Below are 6,054 nucleotides of genomic sequence, written 5' to 3'. Positions count from 1 at the left end.
AGTGCGCCGCGCTTCTCGAACTATGATACGTCTGTCCATGAGCGCGTGCATCGTACCGCCACCACTGGTCTTTCCCGAGTCACTATCGCAAGAGATGTTGCTTCAGTTTGACGCAAGTCTAGATGTGTGGTGCCAAAAAAAAAAAACAAACTGGCAGTTTCGCCCGGAAGGGGAACCATCGATTGTGATAGCGAACTAGTGCACAGCTATACGAAGTAAAGATAAGTAGTTTCATTGGCCGTATAAACTTGTAAACATAGGCATACTAACTCAATTAACAAGCATGGTGTCACGCGCGCACAAGTAAACATGAAGGCATCTCACTCGATGAACGCGGAAACTCGCTGTCAAAGCGCTGTAGTGAGTAAGCGCGGCGGCAGCAGCGAGCTAACTGCGCTTCCTCCCGCCACTCGCATCAACGCAAACTACGCCGCGAAAAAACAGCGCAGGGAGGAAGGACTCTGCCCCTGCCGCAGATGGCTTTCAAGATAACGCCGCCCAGGCGGGAGGGCCTGGCGTAGTACGCGGCCTCCCCTCTCCCTACCCTCCCCCCGGAGCCTTGCAGCCCGACGCCCATGCGCGGTCACTCGGGCGGCGCGCAGTAAAACGCTCCCCTCCCTCTGGAGCGATGCGCGAGAGTGTAAGACGGCGCGCATCCTTCGCGCTTCCCTCTGTTTGGTGCGCGAGATTGAGCCGCGATCGCCGGTTCACCCTCGCGCGCTTTCACTCGCAAATAGAGCATACGGCGCGCAGCGATCATTTTAGCGCCCGTGGACTTTATACGGAACGTCACGGTGACGACGACGGCAGGAATGCGCCTGGAGTCTCCACATAATTGCTATCGCAATAAAAAGCACGGAGGCTATCTTCCTGCCGCTGCACACGGGTTTGAAGCCATCAGGAGTGACATCACCCTCCCGAACTTACGGAAGCATCTTTGGTTCGCAGTGCGAAGATCTACATGGGAAGCGAGAGAAGTGACAGGAAAGAGCACTGATTTACAACAATTTTTATTTCGCACATAACCAAGGCTTAAATATCATGCCAAGGCACAATAGAAAGTGCAGATGCGTAGCATGTGCCCGGGACTCAGTTTCCAACATACGATATCCAAATAATGTGACTAAATTTTGCACTTTTTATCGCACAATGACAATGAAGGAGCACTTACACCGCACTCTCCAGACAGGAGTTTCTAGCGCTTCAATAATTTCTGAAGTTTGTTCGCTTTTGTGGCGACAGATAGTTATTGTGCTATCGAATAATGGTTTGCAACGATGGGCCGGTATTTTGTAGCGATGCCTTATGACTGATTCTATACTAGTCTTACCATCCACCGCTCACGGCCGGTTGATCCCGTTCATAACGCAAGTGGACCGTCGCTCTGACCGCTGACAAGCGTGATAAGCGTGAAAAGGGATTAGCACCGGAAAGGCAGCGCTACAAAGTACCGCCCATGGTCTCAGCAATGGATGCCGAGATGATCAGAAACACAGTTGAAAACATGGGTATTGTGCTCGTTTAATCGTTCATTGAGACAACGTTCCATTTGATCAATGTATTCGCGGCCTCAGGAAAGAGGAACGTTGTATACAACACCTACTGCGCACGCGACAAAGTGGTTATTATGGTTGGTTCTGCAGATATTTTAACGCGATAGTGTTAGGGGTCCTGCGTCACAGAAAATACGGCGTGGGCGCGGTGTCCGTGTCGGCTTCGGCGTAAGCATCGGCGTAAGCATCGGCGTCCGTGGCGCAGACATTCATCCCGAACCACACCGACCACACAGGCCCTCCGCATGGTACAAGGTTATGATAAACAAAAATTGAAAAAGTAGTACAACCAACGTACACGATAGCGTCAGATTGTAACTTGGATATACAAGAAAAAAGCCTGATAAACAGCCAGGGATCTTTAAATGCTATCGCGTTCCTCAAAGGAGAACCTTAAGGGTCCTCCAATTCTGATGGGCCGCGGCTCAAGCAAGCAATGCTCACGCAACAATTTTTGTCCCCTTTGGATTGCAGTTAACCTGCCTGCACAAGCCTACAGCTTATCTGGTGCCGAAAACAAAACATCGACGCCAGCAGGCTGACCAACTTTCTTGAAATTATGGGACAATGTGTCAATCTAAGGGATGCCGGTGACTCTCTTTCTGGCAGTGGCAGAATCAGGGTTGATAGTTTTCTTTTGCTTTGCAAACGTCCCGCTAATTACGTCAGTAGACTGCCCGGGTACCCCGATTGCTCATGCCTCCGAGCCTGTTTTCCGAAACTAGTTTCCATTAAGTGGTGACATGACATTAAAAGGCAATTATTGAAGGTTAGATTCCTCGCTTGATGAGGCTATAATGGGCTGAGCTAAATGCTAAAAGAGCTTTGCTAGCTCTGGGTTCATATATCCAGCACAGCTGATTAGTTCCTCAAAATGAGTTTGAGATCTAAAAATCAGTAGCCCTTCTACTGTCGAGGAGATGGGGGTAAGCGAAGCTTGTCGTGAGTTTCTTCGGCGTTCCTCCGAACGAATTGCACTGACGAGTACCCCGTTGTGCTAGAACCACAACCGGCCACACGCACTCCAGCTGGCTCTAAAGTTCGGGTTGAGAAACTCGCGTTGAAACCTGGCCGTCGCACAGGGAAGTTGGCGCTAGCATTGCCGAGGCGTGCAGAACCGTTGTCGGGTTCCTGGAGGGCTAGACAACGCTGACGTTTGGCCTCAACATCGCTCTCCCTCAATTTGGGGTCCGCGGCTCTTCGCTGACGTTTCGCCTGAGGTTCGGAAGGCCTTAACCTAGAATGGGCACGTCGATGACGAGCCCCAAGTCCAGCAATCTGGGACATCGACTACTGCGGTGAAGCCAACCCTGGGGCGATGCGGTTGGCGTAACTCTATGGGCAGCATTTTTTAAAAATCGATTGCTGAGCAATGGCTCGTTTCTCGCGATTTGCACTTTAAGCACTCAATCCCGACAACGTTCTCAAGCTATATGTCGAGTGTAGTTTAATTCTGCCGGCTGGATTTTTTTCCTGGGGCACTTTTGTAGACCCATTTAAAATGCATGGGGTGATTTTTAAAACGTCATTTGCAGCACAGTAAAAACTAATCCGCTAATTGCACTCTAGTGTCACATACTGTAGGTCTCTCTATATATGTAGGTCCAGTTAGGTTTTATTCCGCTGGCTGAATTTTTTTCCTGGGGCGCTTTTGTTTGGCTACTATGCGGCAAAGCATCTTTACAGGGGCAAAAGATTCGTCCGCCGTTGAATTGATGGGAAAGAGCTTGTGGACCATGCTAAAAATGGACACGAATGTGCAGCTGTGATGCATATTTGCGCCCTGGCGTATAATGAAAGAAGATGGTGTCAGATTCTGCAAGAAGGAGCGGGCCAAATGGCTTTATGGAGTGCCATCGAAGCACTAAGAACGGCTGCGCGTGCCCCTTTTTCTCAAGTTTCGGCGCATGGTAAAGTGTTTCATTTGGTATTTAGAACGATAAGGTATTTAGAAAGATTTACTGTTACGCAAATTTTTGACACAAAAGGACATCGCCAAATGGAGCACTTGTTACTTGTGTTTACTTGTGTTTACTTGACAGTGCAATTTGCCGACAATGCGAAGGCTTGAATATTATCAGTGTAAAAAAATTGAAAGGGAGAACTTATGATCTATAGAACGCGTGACGGAACGAAATAAAGAAAAAAAACAGAGTCCCCGTGTTACAGCGAAAATCAGCAGCTTCGTCTCGTTTAATAAACGATGTCATTTTAGTTTTAAATGCAAAAGCATTTCTATGCCTACCAAATCTATGTCTACCATTTCCGTCCATCACGTCAGACTAATGCAATGGCTCATAACCACGTAAGGCAGAGGCTACAAGCGCTCAGCGAAGTGAAGCGAACAGCGCATACATTCATTGAGGTCACCCATACAATACAAAGAACAGCACATGTTTCAACAAAGAAAAACTTCAAAACAAGCATCCGAACCATGAATAAAACATTGAATGCCCCCCTCAGCAATTGTAGTGGTAGTTTTGCAACAGCTTAGCTGGACATCCAGGTTGATAAGGACCGATAATAGTTGATAAGGGTCAGATCATGTTCGATAAGGTTGATAACGATGGATGAGGGTTAATAAGGGTTTATGCTGGTCGAATCAAATTTCATAACATTGACAATGACACTGGGCTGCGTGGCGATTAACAAGCGGCACAATGCTTGTGCATACTTAGGCAACTTCCAGAGGACTTTCTGCGTGATTTCTTTTTTTCAGTTCGGAAGTATAACTAAAATCATGCGTGCCTGTTAAGTGTACGCAAATCTCGCACGTTATACGCGAAAGTAGGGTTGTGAGGGTTTGAGAAAGTGGAGCCGCAACCGCTGAACTACACCGGGTTAATTGTTGTAGGGCCTGCTGTGAGCCACACGATTGCTTAGCTGCGCAAATAGGTAATCGCTTGACAATACTTCTCGGAGCCCCGCCTGGTCGGGAATATTTCCTCTCGTAAGATGACTCTTACAATATCCTCGTAGCGCAAGAAAACACTGGTCTGACAGTCGTTCGGACATGACTAACCTGAATCCGGGCTTTTAAATGCTGTCGCACCAAATCGCTTGGAAATACGAAGAAAATATACAATTCGTTTGTTTCTCCACAAACTCAGTCGCACTGTGGGGAAACAAGCTTCTAGTTTATGGCAGCGGTATTTCCCGTACAAAACTTTTTTTTTTTTTATTATTCTGAAAGAAATTGTATGTACACTCCAGGCGCATTTACGCCGACGTCATCCGCGTCGCCTTCGCTGTCGCCGCCATGTTCCGTGTGAAGTCCGAGTGCGATAACATCGCGGCCGGATGCCGTAAGTTGCCGGTGCGAGTGGAAGCGTGCCAGATTCATATGAGAAGCCTGGTGGCTCAATCTCGAAGGTTATGAAAAATGGCGCACAACAATGCCTCAAGCAAGCACGTCTCGCTGTGTATTGTGTGTATTACACGGACAAACAGGTGCACGCAGGGTAACGTTTAACATCGACTCACCACTCTCGCATTGCACTAAATGCTGAAGAAATTAAACATTCACTGTTAAGATCATCGCGTACTATCGTCAGTCAAAGCAAACAGCAGAGAAAGCTTCGCTTACTCTGGTTCCCACACTGAGTCGGAACCACATAATTTTATTGCGATTGCAAATATATGGACACTGCAGGCACATTTCCGCCGTCGTCGTCGACGTGATGTTTCGTATAATGTCCAAGTGCGATAACATAGTGGCCGTGCGCCGTATGGTGTGGGTGAAACTGGAAGCGTGAGAGGGGTGAGCAGAGAATGGTTGCTTAGTCTCGCGTGCGCAAGGGAGGAAGGCGGGAAAAAAGCGCTCCGTCGTCCATCGCGCACAAGGCCGCAGGGAAAGTGGGGGACGTTTTACTCCTGTGGCGGCTACGTATGACGCGGCTGAGCGCGGCCGCGCGGCCCCGATTCAGAGAGCGATCTGCGCTGGGTACAAAGTCTAGGCGGGCCGATGGCTGGGACCCTATAACGTAAAGCTATTCCAATCTGTTTTCCTTCCAATCTCCTGATGTCCAATTTACGTAACCGCCAACGCAAGCATCGGGCGGTGACTCGCAGCGTTGTTTGAGAAGGCTATTGAAACGCTCTCCTATTTTCTAGGAGGTCACTGTTGTTTGCTTTCAAAAGGAATAGCATTGCCTAACTTGACATATATTTCTTACCTGATTGGCTGACCAAGGGCGATGAGCACGCAGAAGTGGAGGCGGTAAGGTGAGGCCGGGCTAGCGCAGTGAAAGTAGATAACCTGATGAGGAGGGTGTTGCCGGCGTCTGCGTTTGCCCTGCTTCTTCTTACTTAGCTATCGGTGTCTGCTAGAAAATCACGTCGGCGTGCAACGGAAACGTAACAATGCAGCTAAAACGAATCTTCAGTGAAGAAAATTTGACATAGCGATGTTGTTTACGTGCTGAAAGGACTCGACAACGATATAATGTCAAGCAAAATTTTTAGTACAGGCAAATTAATCCATTCTACACGGGCAGCAACG

Source organism: Dermacentor silvarum, chromosome 4 (genome assembly GCF_013339745.2).
Source record: "Dermacentor silvarum isolate Dsil-2018 chromosome 4, BIME_Dsil_1.4, whole genome shotgun sequence".
Classification (NCBI taxonomy): domain Eukaryota; kingdom Metazoa; phylum Arthropoda; class Arachnida; order Ixodida; family Ixodidae; genus Dermacentor; species Dermacentor silvarum.
The sequence above is the reverse complement of the archived record's forward strand: the minus strand, read 5'-3'. Positions refer to the sequence as shown.